The sequence below is a fragment of the Theobroma cacao genome, chromosome 8 (genome assembly GCF_053813885.1).
Source record: "Theobroma cacao isolate CCN51 chromosome 8, ASM5381388v1, whole genome shotgun sequence".
Taxonomy (NCBI): Eukaryota; Viridiplantae; Streptophyta; class Magnoliopsida; order Malvales; family Malvaceae; genus Theobroma; species Theobroma cacao.
The window spans coordinates 26271773-26294399 of NC_142646.1; positions in this window are offsets into that span (position 1 = coordinate 26271773).

Consider the following 22627-nt stretch of genomic DNA (forward strand, 5'->3'; position numbering starts at 1 on the left):
TCATAGTGATAGCGAGGGATCTCTAGATTCTACGGCTAGAAGCAAATGGCACCCTGATACAGGTGATTCGGAAGGTGGTCCATCCCGAATTCCTAATAACAGAATTCATTGAAACTTAGCAGAATGGGTTCATAATAAGGAAAGCTTTAAGAGTAGCCAGAATTTTGAAAGTGAGAGTGGCTCCAATATTCTGAAAACTAAAATAGATTTCCTTTTGAAACAATCAGAAGAGTACTATAGAGAACATACGCGGAAGGCAATTGCAAGGGGAGATATTAGTCTTAGGAAGGGGGTGAACGTTGTACGACATTTTCCTCCCGGTTGTGGAAGAAATGCTGCACCGATAAGTGATGAGGAACGTAGGAGAACACAACAAGCCTGGATTGAAGAACAAAGGAGAAAATCTCAGGAGGAAGAGGATCCATTGATGTGCCCGGATCAGGACAATGAGGAACCTAAAGATGTTTAATACTTTACTTGAAGTTGTATTGTCATAAATCTAGGCAAGTGTCGTTTAAGGGAAAATGTAGTAGTTACCTGTGTAAAGGAGTTAGGAGTGGCTTTTATTTTGTATGACTCGAACGGAATGTAAAATAGCAGTTTAAATAATTGGATATGTATGGGAATCTTTAAGTATAACAGAGATAAATTGGTGATATAATTATTGAGGAAAGTTATAGAAGGAAGCAATAAGGTTATAAATGACATTCGGAATGGATAACATGATTAAGTTGATGATTGTAATTTAAGCATGAAGGGGATTATTCAGTGATGTTATGACACTATGAGGCAATAGTTGGGCCAAATATAACCCGATGAAGTTAAATTATGGAATATGGGGAATATAAAATTTTGATTCAATAAGGATTGCGAGAATAAAGTGAGGAGAAAGCTGAGCTGTTTTCGTAGTTAATTATACTGAAAGTCAATAAAGTTATTGGAGTATAAGACAAAGAAGATAATTGGATAGGGATGACAATAAATTTGAGGAAAGTTGTAGATAGTAGGCAACTTATGTGTGGAGTGATATATGTATTTTGAATTTATTACACTGTATGGAAAGTATGTTTTGAGGTGGAATTTTATGAATGTTGATAAAAGTCAAAAGATGACATGAGATGAAAGTATTAATCTGGCTTAGTGTGTATGACAAGAAAATAGAAGGTACCTATACTTATGGAACTCATGATATATATCTAGAAGGGAAACCACTGGTTGAGAATGATTGATGTGGTGACTTTGAATGCGCACAAATAGCTTTGATGAGAAAATTTCCAATAGCTACAGTACTTTAGCATTGACTGTTCAACACTATAATACTCCGAATACCTCACGCTTATGATGCATGAGTAAGATGGGAGTGACATGATAATGAGCTTACAAATTAAATTTTGGTTATTGGTCATTGTGTTTTGTTATCTGGGAGTGTTGAATATTCTAGAGAATGTTTACCCAAATGAATTGAAAAATTTCTTTATTTCCTTGTATATAGGCATATAATTAAAAGAAAAAAATTGAAAGATTCTTGAAATGACTATATTGAGATGAGATACCAAATAATGAAAGTGTGAAGGAAGAATTACAAGACTGGTATAGAAAATCAGTTTATATAGAATATCATTATGAGAATTTGTAATATCTGTTTTGATACAATAAAATGACAAAAGTTAATAACAACATGAGGCTTATTGTGTGACACCCTAGAAACCTATGAAGATGAGTTAGGGATTGAATGGATGAGTACATATTTATATATCTTTAAGAGTAAGTGTTTTAAGAATACATAAACATCTTTGAGAAGAGATTCTAATCATACACAGCAAGTATGAAGCGTAAAATTTTTAAAACTTGCTGAGAAGCCAAACGACTAAATCACAAGTTAAGGGATCACATGCTGTGAGACATAAATTTAAGATAGATATTCCCAAGGAAATACTCAAGAGAAGTTTTGCTGTGGATCTCGTTAAAGCAAGCACTAAGTTATGTGATTATAAAAAGGAAGCTGTAAGCTGAAAGTGATATTAGTATTAATATTGAAAAATACTTGAGGAGAATCTAGTTTTAAGTTTTACAATTTCAAGTACAATTTATAAATTAGTTAAGGAAGAATGATGTTATGTTCATATGAAGGAGTGGAACAAAGGATGATAAAAGTTGACCTTGAAAATGAAGTCAGATAATGAAACTTTCCTAATATATTATGGAAATTGGAATTCGAAAATGCTTAAGGCATACATGATTCAAATGGGTTTGAGTCTTAAGTGACAAATCAATATCGTAATGCAAGAAAGATACAAGGTAATGTAGAGGTATGAAGGATAATCAAGGAAAAAGGATGACTCTTAAGAATTGTGGTATTGCATGAGATGCAATGATCAAGTTAAGATAAATCTTTGAGGCATCAATAGGATTATAAAGCATACATGCATAATAGATTATAATTCAATGGAGATGACATTGTGATGAATGATATATAGTATAAGGAAACTCAAACATATGGTTGGAAATGATATGAATGATATGAAGTTATACACAAGTATAATAAGAAGGTTGACATGCATTATAAGAATTATTATATTGAAACTAGGATTGGGATACGGATGAATAAAGGGGGAATGTAGTCCAAAGCATGTGAACACATGGATTCCTATATATATAAAGAGAGATGTTGACATTTGAAAATGCATGTATATATGTATATATGAAATTGATAATTTTACTAACTGAAGTGAAGAATGGTTCTCGGTAATTGAGAGATTTTGAAATAGTGTCCAGAGAGGTTAGTGAGTTAAAGTGTTAACGGACATGTAATGAACGATTAAAGTTATGAATGACTTTGAAGGTAAACCTTGAATTGTTTAAGTTCTTAATGGAACTCTATTAAAGGAAGGGTATAGACCAGTATAAGATGGATGAATCAAGGTTGAGAAATTTGGTATGGAGCGAATTAATAAAATGATGATTAGGTATACATAAGTAAGTATGATATGTGATCAAAATCAGTATAATTGAGGTGAAGTTATGGTTCAAATTTAATAATGGTGATAAAGGCATGCTTAGTGTCTCGATATAAGAGATCATGGTTGTGAAAAGTATTATTTATTCAGTTCCAAAGGATAATAATTGCCATAAATAAAGCATTTAATTAAACTGAAAGTGAACGAGGAAAATAAATTGAATGTCCCCATAGAAGGAACAAGGAGTAGGATCATAGAAGGAGATTGATAACGCAACATCGAAGGGAATTCGAGGACGAATTCTATTTAAGTGGGGGAGATTGAAATACCCCATACTTTGATATGGTGATAAATAAAATTGATTGAATGCAAATTGAGGTCAATTAAAATGTTTAAAAGTGATAAAAGACGAAAGAAGTAGTTTAGGATAAAATATTTTGAAAGTGAGAAAATAATAATAAAATAATAATAATTTTATCGAAGGAGAATTTGTGAGATAAAAGGCGATTTAGAAGTCAAGTGAGGCATAATAAGGTATTTCGGGTACCAAGGAGACAAGATAAAATTTTTAGAATAAAATAATATTTTATTAATAAAATAATATTAAAATATTAATATTTAGCCGGATATCGAAATCATTCATGAAGAAGGATCATATGGTTGATCCAAGTGGGGGAGAAGATGACAAGCCCGACTCTATGAAATATTTGTCATGACATACATGTGATGGATAGCATGTTTGCATGCTAAGAGAGTCTCGAAAAATTTGCAAAAGTCGGTATTGTACCTAGAGTTACAACAAAGTTGATTTAAGCCTCGAACTAGATCAAATAGAGAATTCACGATGAAATTAAGAATTTTAAAGTCCCAGAATGGTTTAATATGGTGATTCGGAGTTCGATGATCAATTTGGAGTCAAACCGAAATTTTTGCTATCTAGAGACAAAATGGTCATTTGTCAACTGAGGACAAAATGAGAATTTTAGAAAAAAAATTTTTGGCCCCATTTGACTTATTGGAGTATAATTTGACTTATTAGAGTAAGATTTGAGGTTTAGAAGTGAAAAATTGTAATTTCGGTATATTTGGAGTAAAAGGGTAAAATAGTAATTTTGCCACCCCAGGGGCAAAATTGTAATTTTCCACCACCAAGACATTTTTCCAGCACATGGTCTTCCTTTATCCTCATTTTGACCATTGACTAATTGTGTGGTGGAGATAAAAAGGATTAAAATTTTAAAATTTTAAAAATGGACCAATAAGAAAATGACATGTGTCATACCTTTATTATTTTATTGTTTCTTATTAAAAAGGCATAAAATCAGCCCATTTTCTTCATATGGCCGGCCAAGAAAGGAAGAGAGAGAAAGAGAGGAAGAACAAAGGGAAAAACAAGAAAACCTAGGTGGAAAATTCAAAGAAAAAGTGAAGAAATCAAGGAAACAAGCTAGGTAAGTTAGAATTTCTTTAGTTTTCCTTGATACCTAGCTTACCCATGCTTTTGTTCTTGATTTCCATGGTTGAATATTGAGTTATTATGATGAATTTAATTCTGAAAAATGGGTTAGGAGAGAGAAAGTTGTTAGATTAATTTGATTTTAAGTTATGTTAGTGTTTTAAGTTAGTTTAGCATATTTAGAAACAAAACAACAAGAAAAGAATTTATTTTCTCCCACAATCATTAATGGCCGAATTTATCATGTGTTGAGTAAGGATAAATTTGATTTTCATTCTAGGAGAATTGGTTAAGAAATGATGAATTATGAGCCTAGATAAATAATGAAAATTTTTGGAGCAAAAATACGATTTTTTACCCACTAGGGGTATTTTCGTAATTTACTATCGGGACTGATAAATTGAATCTCATTCACAGTCACTAATGTAATTTAAGTATAATTGGAGTGTAGAAAGTGAGAAGAATTGATTTGGAGTTAAATAGGAGATAAGAGGCCGAATTAGGTAAGCACCTCATTTAAACGGTAGTTTGATAAGTTGTATATCATATCATGTATATATACCGAGCCTGAATTGATTTTATAATGATCAAGCATTGATGTGATGAATTATGTATTGTACATTGTGGATAGGTGGTGAGCAAAGTACACTGGCAAAAGTACAGAAATTGTGCTTGGAGATTGAGATTAGGAGTATATCGACTCCTAGAACAGTGAGTGAACTTATTATCGTCTTAATTATCTAGAGTAGTTTTATACAATTGTGTGATTTTATGGAAAATGGGTTTAAATGGTAAATTGCTATGTTTTAAGAGAAATTATAATTTTATAAAATGATTTTATAAATTTTCTGAAAAATTGAATATTGGTTTTGAAAGTAGAGTAATTGGAGACTGCTAGTTTGTGTTGCAAATTTATGGTTTTGAATTGAATGGCTTATGATAATAAATGAGCATGAATGGCTAAACTGATTTTGGTGTTAGAATTATTTATACTGTGTATTCAGCCTTGAGAGGCTAGGTTGCGATAAATTGCCATGTCATGCTAGAATGAATTTTATTGATTGGTGGATTATATATTAATTATTTACTGCAGAGGGGGTTCTGTGGACCAGCCGATTAGAGGGGCACGGTAAACTTCATTATATTATTACCTCGAATGGAGAGACGCGTAGGGTATCTCCAGGGGTAAAGCTTAGGGTTCACTTCAAGCTAAACCACCACGTGAAGGGGAACTCAGCCAACGCCATGGAACGGCTGTATTTTTCTCAAACTAAAAATATATTTTAAGTGTATACAAAAATTTTAACAGCCTTGGCGGTCTCGGTTGGATGCCCTGTGCAAGGTATCACCGAGTATGAGTTTTGGCACGAGCTAAAGTTTTAATAAATTCATAAGCCAAGTTGATTACTCGATTTTTATGGATTGATTTATTTGGTTAAAAGAAAAGTTGAAAGGTAATGAAATTACAGTATGATGATTTATTTTAATTGTCTCCATTTACTCGACTTTAGATAGTTTAGATGGTATCTGTTTACTCACTGGGATTTTATAATCTCACCACCCTCATTTCCTCACATTTCAGGCTCGGGGAATTCCATAGTTAGCTGACTTTGACAAGGACCTTCATTTGGACTCGAATCCGTAAAAGCTGTAGGTTTCCAACTTCCGATGCATTTTGGATAGATGTGGGCCCACGTGTCACTGTAAAAGAAATTTTATGCTTTGGTTATTTGGTTTATAGTATATATGAATATAATTATCTTTTACGCTATAAGAATTATGTACCGATAGTTTTATGAAAATTATTTTACAAGAAAATAGTTTATTTTATTGAATATTTTTATTATATTCAAATGGTCAAATTTTCACTTCAAATGAACGTTTTAGATACTTAATTTTTTTTAAATCATTAAATATATATTTTCGGCTTACCTACTACATTTTTAGCAAGTTTCGAGGTTTTCGACAAAAATGACGAAAATGCCCCTATGAGCCAAAAAAAATAATATGTTATATTATGATTTGGAAATGATTTGTAATCCTTCGTATTTTGATTATTTGATAACTATTGCTCACCGGGGAAGTGCGAAAGGGGATACGAGAGCCTTGCAAGGTTTCGATCGACATTCGGGGTGAAGAATGTTTGTCGAGGCTTCGCGGCGGTTGTCACAGGCTCGATGGGGAGTTTCGGGTCGTGACATAAATTGTCACAATTAACAGTCTCCGTGTACTCTATTTTTCAAAATCATTATTAATTCCAAAACAATTTATAAATTAATTTTATTGAAACTCATTTATTCATAAAACATGAAAATTTACCTTTTTAAATTCCTTTTTCCATAGAATTCATGAAAGCATCTAAAAACCACCCTAGATAATTAAAATGACAGTAAGTTTACTCACAATGTCTAGAATGCAAACTTTCGAAGCACTCTATCTACTGGTCCTCGGATGCAATTTCCTTGCCTTTATCAGAGGACTCACCACCTTGACATAGTACAAAATCGAGAATTTCACCAAGTTGGTACTAAATCAAAATTAAACTAATTTCGACTACCAATGCATGATATGGTATGCAAAAATGCACTGGTAACTATCTAAACTCAATATTAGCCTAATTCGTCTTATCACACGATTAAATTCCTAACACGTCCGTATAAACTCCAATTTAATTCTTTTCAGTTTCTATACCTGAATTGCACCCAAATTAACTTAATGTCCCTCAGTGTGGTGCAAATTATCAGTCTCGATAGTAAATTACGAAAATACCCCTAGTGGGTAAAAATTCGTATTTTTGCTTCAAAAATTCTCATTATTTTTCTAGGCTCATAATTCATCATTTCTTAACCAATTCTACTAGAATAAAAATCAAACTCATCCTCACTCAATACATGGTAAATTCAGCCATTAATGGTTGCGGAAGAAAATAAATTCTTTTCTTGTTGTTTTGTTTCTAAATATTCTAAACTAACTAAAAACACTAACATAAATTAAAATCAAATAAATCCAACAACTTTCTCTCTCCTAACCCATTTTGATCAGCCAACAATTCATCATAAAAACATGCAATTTGATCATGGAAAATGAAGAGAAATGCTTAAGGAAAATAGATTTCGAGCTTAAGTTGAAAAATCCTACCTTTTTCACTTGTTTTCCTTGATTTTCCACACTTTTTCTCTTGAAATTCCTCACCTAGGTTTTGTTTTTCCTTTCTTTCCCTCTCTTCCTTGCTTGGCCGAATATTTGGGGAATAATGGGCTGATTTGTGCTGATTTTTAAGTTAAATAATAAAATATCCTAAGCTTGACACATGGCATTTTCTAATTGGTCTATTTTTAAAATTTTAAAAATTTAAACATTTTATCTCCACCACATGTTTAGTCATGGGTCAAAGATGAAGATAAAGGAAGATCATGTGCTGGAAAAAATATCCTGGTGGTGGAAAATTACAATTTTGCCCCTGGGGTGGCAAAATTACCATTTTACCCCTATACTCCAAATTATACCGAAATTAAAATTTTTCACTTCTAAACCTCAAATCATACTCTAATAAGTCAAATTATACTTCAATAAGTCAAATGGGGTCAAAAAAAATCTTTTCTAAAATTTCCATTTAGTCCTCAGGTGGCAAATGACCATTTTGCCCTTAGTTAGTGAAAATTTCGATTTAACTCCAAATTGATCCTCAAACTCCAAATTACCATTTTAAGTCAACCATGAGCTGTGAAACTCTTAATCTCACCTTAAAATTCTTATTTGATCTAGTTCGAGGATTAAATAAACTTTGTTATACCTCTAGGTACAATACCGACTTTTGTAAATTTTTCGGGACTCTCCTAGCATGCAATCATGCTATCATCACATGTAGATCATGAATTGTATTTTATAAGGTCAGGCTTTTCAGCACTACCCTCCTTAAAATAAAATTTTGACCTCAAAATTTCACTTACCGGATTCGAAGAAAAGATGTGGATATTGGTTTCTCATCTGGCTCTCGACTTCCCACGTCATCTCCTCCATTTGATCATTCTTCCACAATACTTTCACCATTGGAATGCTATTGTTCCTTAGCACTCGATCCTGTCGATCTAGAATACGTACAGGCTGCACCTCGAACTTCAAATCCTCATGCAACTCAATGGGAGGTGTCTCTAAAATGTGAAAGGGATCGAGAATATACTTTTTCAACATTGAGACGTGGAAGACATTATGAATCCAATCTAACTCTGGGGGTAATTCAAGTCTGTAAGCCACTGGCCCAATCCTTTCAATGATACGAAAGGATCCAATGTATCTTGGATTGAGCTTTCCCCTCTTCGCGAATCGAATCACACCTTTCATCATCTAATAAATACCACAAATTATCACAATAGTATAATCAAATAAGATTTAATACTCGAAATTTTCAAATTATTACCTTTCCAAAGAGAAACCTTAAGAAAAACTTTATCATCAACTTCAAACTCCAAATCTTTCCTTCGTTTATCCGAATAATTCTTCTGCCTATCTTGAGCTATCTTTAATCGCTCTTGGATAACTTTGACCTTATTGTTTGTCAAATTAATCAATTCCACATTCACCAATTTCCTCTCACCTACTTCATCCCAACAGAGCGGAGTTCAGCATTTCCTTCCATACAAAGCCTCGTATGGTGCCATCCCAAATACTAGACTAAAAACGGTTATTATAAGCAAACTCCACCAATGGCAAGTGTCTGTCCTAACTCCCGATAAAGTCAATGACACAAGCCCATAACATATCCTCTAATGTCTGAATAGTTCTCTCAGATTGACCATCTGTCTATGGATGAAAGGCAATACTAAATCTCAATTTAGTTCCAAGAGCTTCTTGAAATTTCGGCCAAAATCGAGAAGTAAATCGAGGGTTTCGATCTGACACAATAGAAACTAGGACTCCGTGTAATCTCACAATCTCATCTATATAAAGTTTCGCCAGTTTCTCAATAGAATACGTGCTATGAATAGCCAAAAAATGAGCGGACTTAGTCAGTCTATCCACAATCACCCAAATAGCATCCTTCCCACTTTGTGTCCGCGACAAACCCAATACAAAGTCCATAGTCACGTGTTCCCACTTCAATTCAGGAATCGATAAAGGTTGAAGAGTACTTGACGATTTTTGATGCTCCGCCTTGATCTATTGACATGTGAGACATTTTGCTACAAACTCTTCTATGTTTCGTTTCATACCCGGCCACCAATAACTTTCTTTAATAATCCGATACATCTTGGTGCTTCCGGGATGTAAAGCGTAGGCGGAAGAATGAGCTTCCTCCAAAATAGCTCATCTCAACTGATCATCCTTAGGGACACAAATTCGGTCTCTAAGCATCAAAGTACCATCATCACTGAGTCTAAACTCACTAGCTTCTCTATCTTGCAGCTTTTGAACTTCCTATTTCAACCAATCATCAGATTTCTACAATTCTTTGATCTGATTCAACAATAAAGGTCTCACGACGAAACTAGCAAGTAAGGTTCCATCCTCACCATTATTCAACTAGATCCCTAGAGATTTCATCTCAAGTAACATTGGAAAATAAGAACTCCGAAGTGTTGCTAACGACGATGAGGATTTACGACTTAAGGCATCCGCTACAACATTTGCTTTTCCTGGATGATAATCAATCACTAAGTCATAATCCTTAATCAACTCCAACCATCGTCTCTGTCTTAAGTTGAGCTCTTTCTGGGTGAGCAAATACTTCAAACTCTTATGATTAGTAAAAATTCGGCAACGCTCACCATATAAATAATGTCTCCAAATCTTCAATGCAAAGACTACTGCTGCTAACTCCAAGTCATGAGTAGGGTAATTCGTCTCGTGCTTCTTTAACTGCCGGGAAGCATAAGCTATTACCTTCTCGTCCTGCATCAACACACACCCTAATCCCAACTTAGATGCATCGCTATATACCACAAATTCTTTTCCACTAACAGGAAGTGTTAAAACGGGAGCGGAGGTTAACCGGTTCTTTAGCTCATGAAATCGATTCTCACAAACATCATCCCACTCAAACTTAACTCCTTTACAAGTCAAATGAGTCAGAGGAGCTGCTATCAAAGAAAATCCCTGAACAAATCTCCGATAATAACCGGCTAAGCCAAGGAAACTACGAATCTCTGTAACCGTTCTTGGTTGCTCTCATTGTAAGATTGCCTTTATCTTCTTGGGATCGACATAAATTCCAGCTCCGGACACCACATGTCCCAAGAAAACCACTTCCTTCAACCAGAATTCACATTTAAAGAACTTGGCATAGAGTTGTCTCTCGCGCAAAGTTTGCAACACAATGCGCAAATGGGCAACATGTTCATCATCATTCTTCGAATAAACCAGGATGTCATAGATGAATACTATCACAAACTTATCCAAGTATGGATGCAACACCCTGTTCATAAGATCTATAAAAACTGTCGGGGCACTAGTCAAACCAAACGGCATCACCAGAAACTCATAATGCCCATAACGCATCCTGAAGGCAGTCTTGGGTACATCCTGCGCCTTAATCCTCAATTGATAGTGCCCAGATCTCAAATCAATCTTAAAGAATACCATAGCACCTCGTAATTGATCAAAAAGATCATCTATCCGGGGTAAAGGGTATTTATTCTTGATGGTCACTCGGTTCAGCTGACGGTAATCGATACACAATCGAAGAGTGCCATCCTTCTTCTTTACAAATAGGACTGGTGCTCCCCAAGGAGAAATGCTAGGGCGAATGAAACCTTTATCCACCAAATCTTGCAACTGGACTTTCAGTTCCTTCAACTCTGCTAGAGCCATTCTATATGGAGGAATAGAAATAGGTGCGGTACCCGAAAGTAAATCAATAGGGAACTCAAGCTCTCGATCAGGAGGTAGTCTCGGTAAATCATCAGGAAATACATCAGGAAACTCACTTACTATTGGGACATCCTCTAACTTAGGTTCCCCCTTTGAAGTATCGATCACGTATGCCAAATAAGCTGGATACCCTTTTTACACTAATTTCGAAGCTTTGATGGCTGAGATTACACAAGATGGTAATACTCGACGTTCCCCTATAAACACAATCTCTGCTCCCTCCGAATTTCGAAGAACAACTTCTTTTCAGAAACAATCCACGTTTGCCCGATGTGCAGTTAACCAGTCCATACCTAATATTAAATCAAAATCCAAGATCTCTAGAGGAATTAAGTCACCCCTAAATTCTTCCTCACCTACCCTTACCCCACAGTCTCTATAACAAGTATTTCTAATCAACTGTTCTCCTAGAGGGGTATGCGCTACAATTTCTCCCTCTATTGGTGACAAGTTTCTATCAGCAATTGATGCAAATGTCATACTCACATAAGATCTATCTGAGCCAGAATCTGTCAAAACATAAGCATTTTTATCAAATAAAGACATAGTACCTGTCACTGCTCCAGATCGGACCCGTGCCTCATCTTCTGTCATAGCAAAAACTCTTGTCGCGGTACGAGTCTGTGGTCTCGAAGGTGGATGTGTCGAGGTATTACTCTCCACACCGAACCGTATGGCTACTCCTTGTCTCGGGGGTAACCCAGAAGAATCTCTTCTCTGCATATCAGTGCGAGCTGGTGGAGATGATGCAGCTATAGTGGCTCGTCCTAACCGTGGGCAATTACTCCTAATATGACCCGTCTGTCCACATTGGAAACATCTTGTTGGCCCTCTACATAGCCCACTATGATAATTCCCATAATTTCTGCATCTATCAGAACCTCCGGAACTCTTCCCAGAACCAGTCATAGCAGATCTGTTAAACCTCGAAAGGTCTCTGCTGTGATGGTGGAAATAGAGGTCGAGGAGATGTAACAGAAACAGAAGTAGTGCTCACTGTTTCAAACTCAAAAATTCTCTCTTCTTTTCTTTCTGATGGAAATAAGTGAAATACTGACCATCGAATTCCTTGAAAAAATCGGACAATGTCTGAGGAGTAGCGAAACGGGACTTCACCGAATTCCACCAAGTACGAGCCCTCTTCTCTAATAGTCTCGTAGCCACCATCAGCTTCATGTCGTCGTCTAATCCCATATCAGAGAGAGTCTCTGAAACTTGATTAATCCAGTCCTTTGCCACAGTGGCATCTAACTCACTCGTGAAAGATACACAACCCAATTGCCTAGCCTACTTCAGCTTCTTGGAAATGGATACATTCTGTACTGGTGGTGGAACTAAAGGAGTAGCTGGAGGCACTACAAGTGGAACTTGACCAGTCTGAGCTTGACCAGCCATTGCGGGAAAGAAAGCTGCCAATGCCTGTGCTACCTCAGTAGGCATGGCGAGAATACCCGTAGGTGGCTGAGAAGATGGAGGATGTGGACGACTATCGGCCTGCTCAGCAGCAAGTGCTGCTCGAATGGTAGATGCAACTGATTCCTCCTCTATTGTATCTGGCTGATGACGTTGGGAACGACCTCTTCCCCTCCCAATCGATCTAGTGAGAGGTGGGCGTCCGCGTCGAAGAGGCATTGTAATCTACAAAAAAATACGAGCAAGTTTAGGTAACCTTAAGCTCTATATGCAGATGCATGCATTCTATTCAACCTAACCTAACTTAACTTAATCCGGGGCCACACTGATATTGTAAATTTTTAAAACAACTTTAAAACTAAAAACTTTGATCTTTAAAACCAAAAGCTCTGATACCAATCGAATTGTCACGACTTGGTACTCCCTTCGAGCCCGTGACAACCGCCGCGGTGTCCCGGTAGACACTCATTGCCCGAAATGTCAACCCGAAACCCCGCAAGGCTTTATTATCAGTTTCTCTATTCCTTTATGAGCAACCATTGTCAAATATCGTGTTCTAAAAGATTTTAAGCTGTTTTCAACTTTAAACAAAATAAAATATTAATTTTTCGTCTCACAGGGGTATTTTGGTCATCTTTCTCAAAAATTTTGAAACTGGTTAAAACATAATATACAAATACAAAACACATAATTCATATTCAAAATGAGTTTAAAAGTCTAAAATCTTCATTTAAAACGAAATTATGGTTATTTGAATATAATAAGAAAATAAAAGAAATATTAAGTAAAATATTCTATTTTCTTATAAAACAATATTTATAGAGTTATACGTGAATAATTTTTATAGCGTAAAAGTTAAATAAATTTATACATACTTAAATACAGTAAGCCAAAATATTTAATTTAATTTACAATAACAAGAGAGCCCCCAAATAAACAAAAGTAAAGAGGACTGTGAACCTACGGTTTGAAAAAATACAGATCCAACGGTAGTCCTCGATGAGATCAGCTATGTACAGTCTATACTGAACTTGAAATGGGTGAAAAATAGGGTGGTGAGATTATAAAATCCCAATGAGTAAACAGACATCATCATAAACATCTAGAGTTGAGTACATGGAGACAATAAAGTAAATCATCATAAACTGGGTTATAGCATTAGAACACAGTTTGTTCAAAACACGTAAAGAAGCTTATGAATCTCATAAAAATCTAGGCTTGTGCCATAAATCCATTCTTGAGGACACCTTGGCCGAGGCATCCTACCGAGACCGCCAAGGCTATTAAAATTCACATTTCACATAAATCATATTTTTATTTTGAAAACATAGCCGTTCCTTGGCGTTGGTTGAGTTCCCCCTCACGTGGTGGTTTAGCGTGAAGTGAACCATAAACTTTACCCCAAGAGATACCCTACGCGCCTCTCCGTTCGAGGTAAGAATATAATGGGGTTTACCGTGTCCCTCTAAAAGGCTGGTCCACAGAAACCCCCTACTGCAGTGATTAATTAATATATAATCCATCATATAATAAAACTCAATAATATGATATGGCAATTTTGTAATTCGCAGTTTTTCAAGGCAACCAAACAATTCGCATTTCAATACAATTGCCAACAAGCCAATCATGCTCGATTTATCATAAGCCAGTCAATTTAAACAATCAAATTGTCACAATTAACAGTCTCCGTGTACTCTATTTTTCAAAATCATTATTAATTCCAAAACAATTTATAAATTAATTTCATTGAAACTCATTTATTTATAAAACATGAAAATTTACCTTTTTAAATTCCTTTTTCCATAGAATTCATGAAAGCATCTAAAAACCATCCTAGATAATTAAAATGACAATAAGTTTACTCACAATGTCTAGAATGCAGACTTTCGAAGCACTCTGTCTATTGGTCATCGGATGCAATTTCCTTGCCTTTATCGGAGTACTCACCACCTTGACACAGTACAAAATTGAGAATTTCACCAAGTTGGTACTAAATCAAAATTAAACTAATTTCGACTACCAATGCATGATATGGAATGCAAAAATGCACTGGTAACTATCTAAACTCAGTATTGGCCTAATTCGTCTTATCACCCGATTAAATTCTTAACGCGTCTGTTTAAACTCCAGTTTAATTCTTTTCAGTTTCTATACCTCAATTGCACCCAAATTAACTTAATGTCCCTCATTGTGGTGCAAATTATCAGTCTCGATAGTAAATTACGAAAATACCCCTAGTGAGTAAAAATTCGTATTTTTGCTCCGAAAATTCTCATTTTTTTCTAGGCTCATAATACATCATTTCTTAATCAATTCTACTAGAATAAAAATCAAACTCATCCTCACTCAATACATGGTAAATTCAGCCATTAATGGTTGTGGGAGAAAATAAATTCTTTTCTTGTTGTTTTGTTTCTGAATATGCTAAACTAACTAAAAACACTAACATAAATTAAAATCAAATAAATCCAACAACTATCTCTCTCCTAACCCATTTTGATCAGCCAACAATTCATCATAAAAACATGCAATTTGAGCATGGAAAATGAAGAGAAATGCTTAAGGAAAATAGATTTCAAGCTTAAGTTGAAAAATCCTACCTTTTTCACTTGTTTTCCTTGATTTCCCACACTTTTTCTCTTGAAATTCCTCACCTAGGTTTTGTTTTTCCTTTCTTTCCCTCTCTTCCTTGCTTGGCCTAATATTTGGGGAATAATGGGCTGATTTGTGCTGATTTTTAAGTTAAATATTAAAATATCCTAAGCTTGACACATGGTATTTTCTAATTGGTCCATTTTTAAAATTTTAAAAATTTAAACATTTTATCTCCACCACATGTTTAGTCAAGGGTCAAAGATGAAGATAAAGGAAGACCATGTGCTGGAAAAAATATCCTGGTGGTGGAAAATTACAATTTTGCCCCTAGGGTGGCAAAATTACCATTTTACCCCTATACTTTAAATTATACCAAAATTAAAATTTTTCACTTCTAAACCTCAAATCATACTCCAATAAGTCAAATGGGGTCAAAAAAAATCTTTTCTAAAATTCTCATTTTGTCCTCAGGTGGTAAATGATCATTTTGCCCCTAGTTAGTAAAAATTTTGATTTGACTCCAAATTGATCCTCAAACTCCAAATTACCATTTTAAGTCATCCATGAACTGTGAAACTCTTAATCTCACCTTAAAATTCCTATTTGATCTAGTTCGAGGATTAAATAAACTTTGTTGTATCTCTAAGTACAATACCGACTTTTGTAAATTTTTCGGGACTCTCCTAGCATACAATCATGCTATCATCACATGTATGTCATGAATAGTATTTTATAAGGTCGGGCTTTACAGTTTCAGGTCGTGACAATTCGATTGGTATCAGAGCATGGTTTAAAGATTAGAGATTTTGGTTTTAAAGCTTTGGATTTTAAAGTTTTTGGTTTTAAAGTTGTTTTAAGAAATCCACACTGACACTGCGTGGCCCCTAGTTAAGTTAAGTTAGGTTAGATTGAATAGGATGCATTTGTATATAGAACTTGAGGTTACCTAAGATTGTGTTATTTATCTTTATAGATCACTATGCCTCATAGACGCAAACGCCCATCTGTTACTAGATCAGCAGGGAGAGGAAGGGGTCGTCCCCAACCTCGTCAGCAAGAGGCAGTAGAGGAGGGATCGATTGCATCCACGTATCGAGCAGCACTTGCTACTGAGCAAGCAGAGAGTCCTCCACATCCACCTCCTCCGCCACCTACTGGCAGTCCTACCATACCTCTTGAGATGGCACAGGCATTGGCAGCCTTCTTTATCGCAATGGCTGGTCAAGCTCAAACTGGTCAAGTTTCACCTATAGTGCCTTCAGCTACTCCTTCAGTTTCGCTAGTACAGGATGTATCTATTTCTAAGAAACTAAAGGAGGCTAGGCAACTTGGTTGCATGTCTTTCATGGGTGAGTTGGATGCCACTATGGCAAAGGATTGGATTAACCAAGTTTCAGAGACTCTCTAACATGAGATTAGACAACGATATGAAGCTAATGGTGGCTACGAGATTACTAGAGAAGAAGGCTCGTACCTTGTCACGACCCGGTACTCCCCTCGAGCCCGTGACAACCGCCGCCACGTTCTGATCGACACTCATTCCGAGAATGTCAATCCGGAACCCCGCAAGGCTTTAATATCAGCTTCTCATTTCCCCCTATGAGTAACCGTTACTGAATATCGTGTTCTAAAAGATTTTAAGCTGTTTCTAACTTAAAACAAATAAAATAATAATTTTTGTCTCACAGGGGTATTTTGGTCATTTTTCCTAAAAATCTCAAAATCAGTTAAAAATGTAGTATGTAAGTGGAAAACACATATTTCATAATGAAAAATAATTTTGGATGTCTAAAACATTCGTTTAAAATGAAATTATGACTGTTAGAATAAAATAAAAATATTGAATAAAATATTCAATTTTCTCATAAAATAATATTTTAAGAACACTGCATAAATAATTTTTTTACAGCGTAAAAGCAAAATAAATTCCTACATACAGTAATACAGATAACCAAAGTATAAAATTTAATTTACAGTGACACGTGGGCCCACGAATGATTAAAAGTATCTAAAGAAATGAACCTACAGTTTTTTGATGTGGCAAGTCCAACTGTAGTCCTCGTCGATATCAGTTATCTACAATCTATTCTGAGCCTGAAATGCGTGGAAATGAGGGTGGTGAGATTAGGAAATCCCATTGAGTAAACAAACATCATTCCAAATATCTAAAGTCGAGTAAAATGAGACTATTAAAATATTTCATCAAACTGTAATTTATCACCTTTCAACTTATTTCAACCAAATGAAATCAATTTATTTAAATCAAGTAATCAGTATGGCATATGAATTTCTTAAAAGCTTGGCTCATGCCAAAAATTATTATCATAGTCAGTTATCAGGGATACTTTGGCAGAGGGCTATTCCAACTGAGTCCGCCAAGGCTATTAGAAAGTCATGTACTCATAAATCATGTTTTTATTTTGAAACATAGCCGTTCCTTGGCGTTGGCCGAGTTCCCCCTCACATTGTGGTTTGGCATGAAGTGAACTCTAAAAGTTATACCTCGGGAGTTACCCTACTTGTCTTTCCAACCGAGGTAAAATATAACAGGATTTCGTGCCCCTCTAATAGGCTAGTCCACAGAACCCAGCCCATTGCAGTAGGTCAAACCCACCATACAATAAAATTTTGATAGCATGATAGGGATAATATATTACTACCCAACCTGTAAGGGTAAAATAAAGCAATTCATACAATTCATAAAACACAGCCCAGCCAATCATGCCAACACAATAACAATATAACATAAGCCATCAATTTCCAATCATAAATTTACAACATACCGGTGGTCTCCAATTACTCTATTTTCAAAATCGTTATTTCGTTTCAAGACAATTTGTAAAATCTTTTCATTTAAACACATTTTTGTTTGCAAAACCTAAAATTAGCCATTTAACTCATTTTCATAAAATTTCACCAAAACTGAATAAAAACATACTTTAGATAATCAAAATGATGGTAAGGTTACTCACAGTACTAGGAGTTCGATATACTCCTATTCCTGGTCTTTGGGCACAATCTCTTTACCCTTGTTAGAGGGCTCACCACCTATACATCATACCTGACACGAATTTCAATAAATTGTGTCAATTTATCATAAACTATTTCAAGCTCTATAAATCTATATGAATGCACGAAATGTGATGCAAAATGTTCGAATAGCTGTTTAAATACAGTATTCGACCTAATTCGCACTATTGTTGGTGTAATTGGCTAAAACCTCAAATTTAACTCTAAATCAATTTCTTTCATGTTCTACACTCCAATTATACCTAAATTACCTCAGTGACTGTGAATGAGATTCAATTTATCAGTCTCGGGTCAATAATCATACATGTCTTTACATTAGGTACAAATTCAGGTTTTCACACCAAAATTTTCCATTTAATTTCTAGTCTCACCAAACATCAAATATCATCAAAATATCATGAAATATCATCAATTTCAGCCACAATATCCTCCCTAGGAAATTCGGCCATTGATGGTGTAAAACCTGACCTTATAAACACATGTCATGACATACATGCATTGAGTAGTATGTTATTATGCTAGGAAAAGCACCTAAGAATAGACGAAACTCGGTATTGTACCTAATGGTACACTTGAGTTGATTTAACCTCGAACTAGTTCAAATAGGAATTTTAGGATGAAATTTAATATTTTATAGTCAAGGAATGAGTAAAAATGATTGTTCGGAGTTCGAGGGTTCATTTGGGGTAAAATTGGAAATTTTGATGTTCAAGGGCAAAATCGTCATTTTGCCACCTAAGATAATAATTTGATCATGGAGTGAAATTTTTTATCAAGATTAACTATTTGGAGTATAATTTAATGATAGGAAGTGAAAAAGTTTAATTCTGGTGATTTCTGGAGTGTAGGGGCAAAATCGTAATTTTACCACCCGCGGACAAAATTTGAAATTTTGAGAGAATTTAGATCAAATTTGACAAATTGGAGAGTGGTATGAGTATAAGGGATGAAAAATATATCTATGGGCAATTTTTCAATTTTTTGGGCAAAAATGTAATTTTTCACTTTTACGGGGGCAAAAGTATAAATTTCAAAAATTACTCCACCGAGACTTTGGATAAGTCTGAGAATTTTATCTAAGCTATGGATATGTGGGACAAGTGTATGGTGAAAATTTGGAAACAAATGGATGAAATTTTAAAAATGGGCCAATGGGAAGTGACACGTGGCATTTTTAATAAAATAATATTATTTTAATGAAAAGTCAGCCCATTTAAACCCCATTTTAAGTGCTGGCTGGCCATAAGGAAGAACAAGAGAGGAAATAGAGAGGAAAAGAAAAAAAGAAAAACCAAAGAGAAACAAGAAAATTCAAAGGGGAATTCGCGATTTTCGACCGTTTACGCATCTAACGGTAAGATTTTTCGATTTTAGCTTGATTTCTACCTTTCCTATGCCTTTATTTCCATTTAGCATGCTTGAGGAGAGAGATCAAAAAGTGATATCAAGGGCTGGATGAAATTCTAAGGGAGAGAAATTGAAATTTTTAGGTTTTGATTTTTAGTTAAATTAATAGTTTTAGTTAGTTAAATGTGTTTAGAAATTAAATTGGGCAAGACATCATTAAATTTTCACAATACCCACTCTTGGCTGGATGCTCAATGCTGTACAATGATGATGAATTGATTTTATTCTAAGGAAAATGAAGAGAAAATGATGAAAAACAATTAAACGTGATAGAAAAACAAAGTAGAAAATTAACTGAGTTAATGTCCCATTTTTGGCCGAATTTTCCAAGGAAGGGAGTGAGCTGATTTTGTTGTTTTTAGAAGGTTATTGGCTGATATTTAATGGTTAGAAATGTTGGAGAGAGAATGGGATGATTTAGAGCTAAAATGGAGCGCGTTAGCAATTTATCGGGTAAAGTGCCAAAAATAGGTTAATACCGCATTTAAGCCGTTTTAGGCTATTGCATTTCATACCATGCGTTAGTATAGGATTTAAGTTAATTATATAGTGATTTAGCATCAATGTGATGAATTGTGTAAATTTTTGTAATGTGTCTAGGAGGAGAGCCTTTCGGAAAAGGCAAAGAAGTCGTACCCGACGAGTAGTGATCGGGGCGCTTAGAAAGCTTTTAGTTTGTACAAACGGTGAGTAAACTTATTATTATTGTAAATTATCTAGAGTTTATTTTTAAATGCCCTTTATGTATTTTATGAAATGAAAACGAGATTAAAACGGGATTTTTTGATGTTTTAAGAATAAATGTGACAAATAAAAATATATTGTATTGATTATGAAATTGAGTAATTGGAGGCTGCAAATTGACTTGAAAAATATATATTTTCCTAGGAATGGCTTATGAGAAATGAGTATATGTGGCTATATTTTATGAGTGCATTGGGAAATTTATGTAAGTTGTTTTTACTATGCAGGCTGGATAAATAAATAAAAGCCACGTTATACTGTCGAAATTTTATTAAAATTGGTGGGTTAGTCACTGCAGTGACGGGTTTCCGTGGACTGCCTATTAGAGGGGCACGGTAAACCCAGTTATATAGTTACTCCGGTTGTAAAGGCGATGAGGGTAACTCCCGGGGTAGTATTAGAGCTCATTTCACTTCGAACCCCCACGTGAATGTGTAACTCGGCCAATGCCAAGGAACGGCTGGTTTTAAAAATAAAAATGTGTTTCACGTGTGAATATTTTAACACCCTTGGCGGACTCGGTTAGATGCCTTGGCCAAGGTATCCCCGAGGATTAGTTTTGGCTTGAGCCTTGTTTTAATAAAAGACATAAGCCTTAACAACTGTTTTGGTAAATTACAAATATTTTATGGTTTAAGAAATAAATTAAAAACATTATGAAATGGGTTGAAATTTGTTGTTTAAACTTGCCTCCATTTTACTCGCCTTTAGATATTTATGATAATGTCTGTTTACTCATTGGGATTACAAAATCTCACCCAACTCCTTTCCACCCATTTCAGGTTCAGTATAGACTGTAGATAGCTGATCTCATCGAGGACTACCATTGGATCTGCATTTTCCAAACTGTAGGTTCACAGTCCTCTTTACTTTTGTTTATTCGGGGGCTCTCTTGTTATTGTAAATTAAATTAAATATTTTGGCTTACTTTATTTCAGTATGTATAAATTTATTTAGCTTTTACGCTATAAAAAATTATTCACGTATAACTCTATAAATATTGTTTTATAAGAAAATAGAATATTTCCCTTAATATTTCTTTTATTTTCTTATTATATTCAAATAACCGTAATTTCGTTTTAAATGAAGATTTTAGACTTTTAAACTCATTTTGAATATGAATTATGTATTTTGTACTTGTATATTACGTTTTAGCCAGTTTTGAAATTTTTGAGAAAAAAAATTACCAAAATACCCCTGTGTGGCGAAAATTTTATTTTGATTGTTTTTTTATCTAAAATAGTGTATATTCTCTAAAACTCGATATTTAACAACGATTGCTCACAGGAAAGGAAAAAAAAAACTGATATGTAAGCCTTGCGAGGTTCCGGTTGGCATTCCGGATAATGAGTATCAATCGGGACGTCGCGCGATTGTCATGGGCCTGAGGGAGGTTCCGGGTCGTGACAGATGGTGATGGGGGAAAATGAATTCTTTTTTTGTTGTTTTGTTTCTAAATATGCTAAACTAACTAAAAACACTAACATAACTTAAAATCAAATCAATCCAACATCTTTCTCTCTCCATACCCATTTTGACCAGCCATGAATTCACCATGAAAACATGAAATCTAACCATAGAAAATAAGGAGAAATGCATGGGAAAGGTAGATCACATGTCAAAATCAAGAAATTTTACCTTTGATTGCTTGATTCATTGAAATCCACCAATTTTCCTTTGAATTTTCCCACCTATGGTTCTTGTTTTTCTTTTCTCCCTTTATTCTTCCTCTGCTCTTGGTTTGGCCGGCCATATGAAGAGAAAATGGGCTGATTTGTGTTCATTTATAAGCCAAATATTTAATGGTTATAAATATACCATGTGTCACCATTTCATTAGTCCATTTTTATTTCTTAACTATTAAGCATTCTCTCTCCACCATATAAATTCCTTCAATTATCCATGATAATATTGGGTAAAATCCATGTACTGGACAAGGGTCCTGGTGGTGAAAAATTACTGTTTTGCCCCTAGGGTGGTAAAATTACCATTTTACCCCTATGCTCCAAAAAATACCGAGATTACAAATTTTTCACTTCTTAACCTCAAATCATACTCCAATAAGTCATATATGATCAAAATCCTTCAAAAACATTTCCCATTTTATCCTCAAGTGGAAAAATTACCATTTTACCCCTAGATAGTGAAATTTTTAATT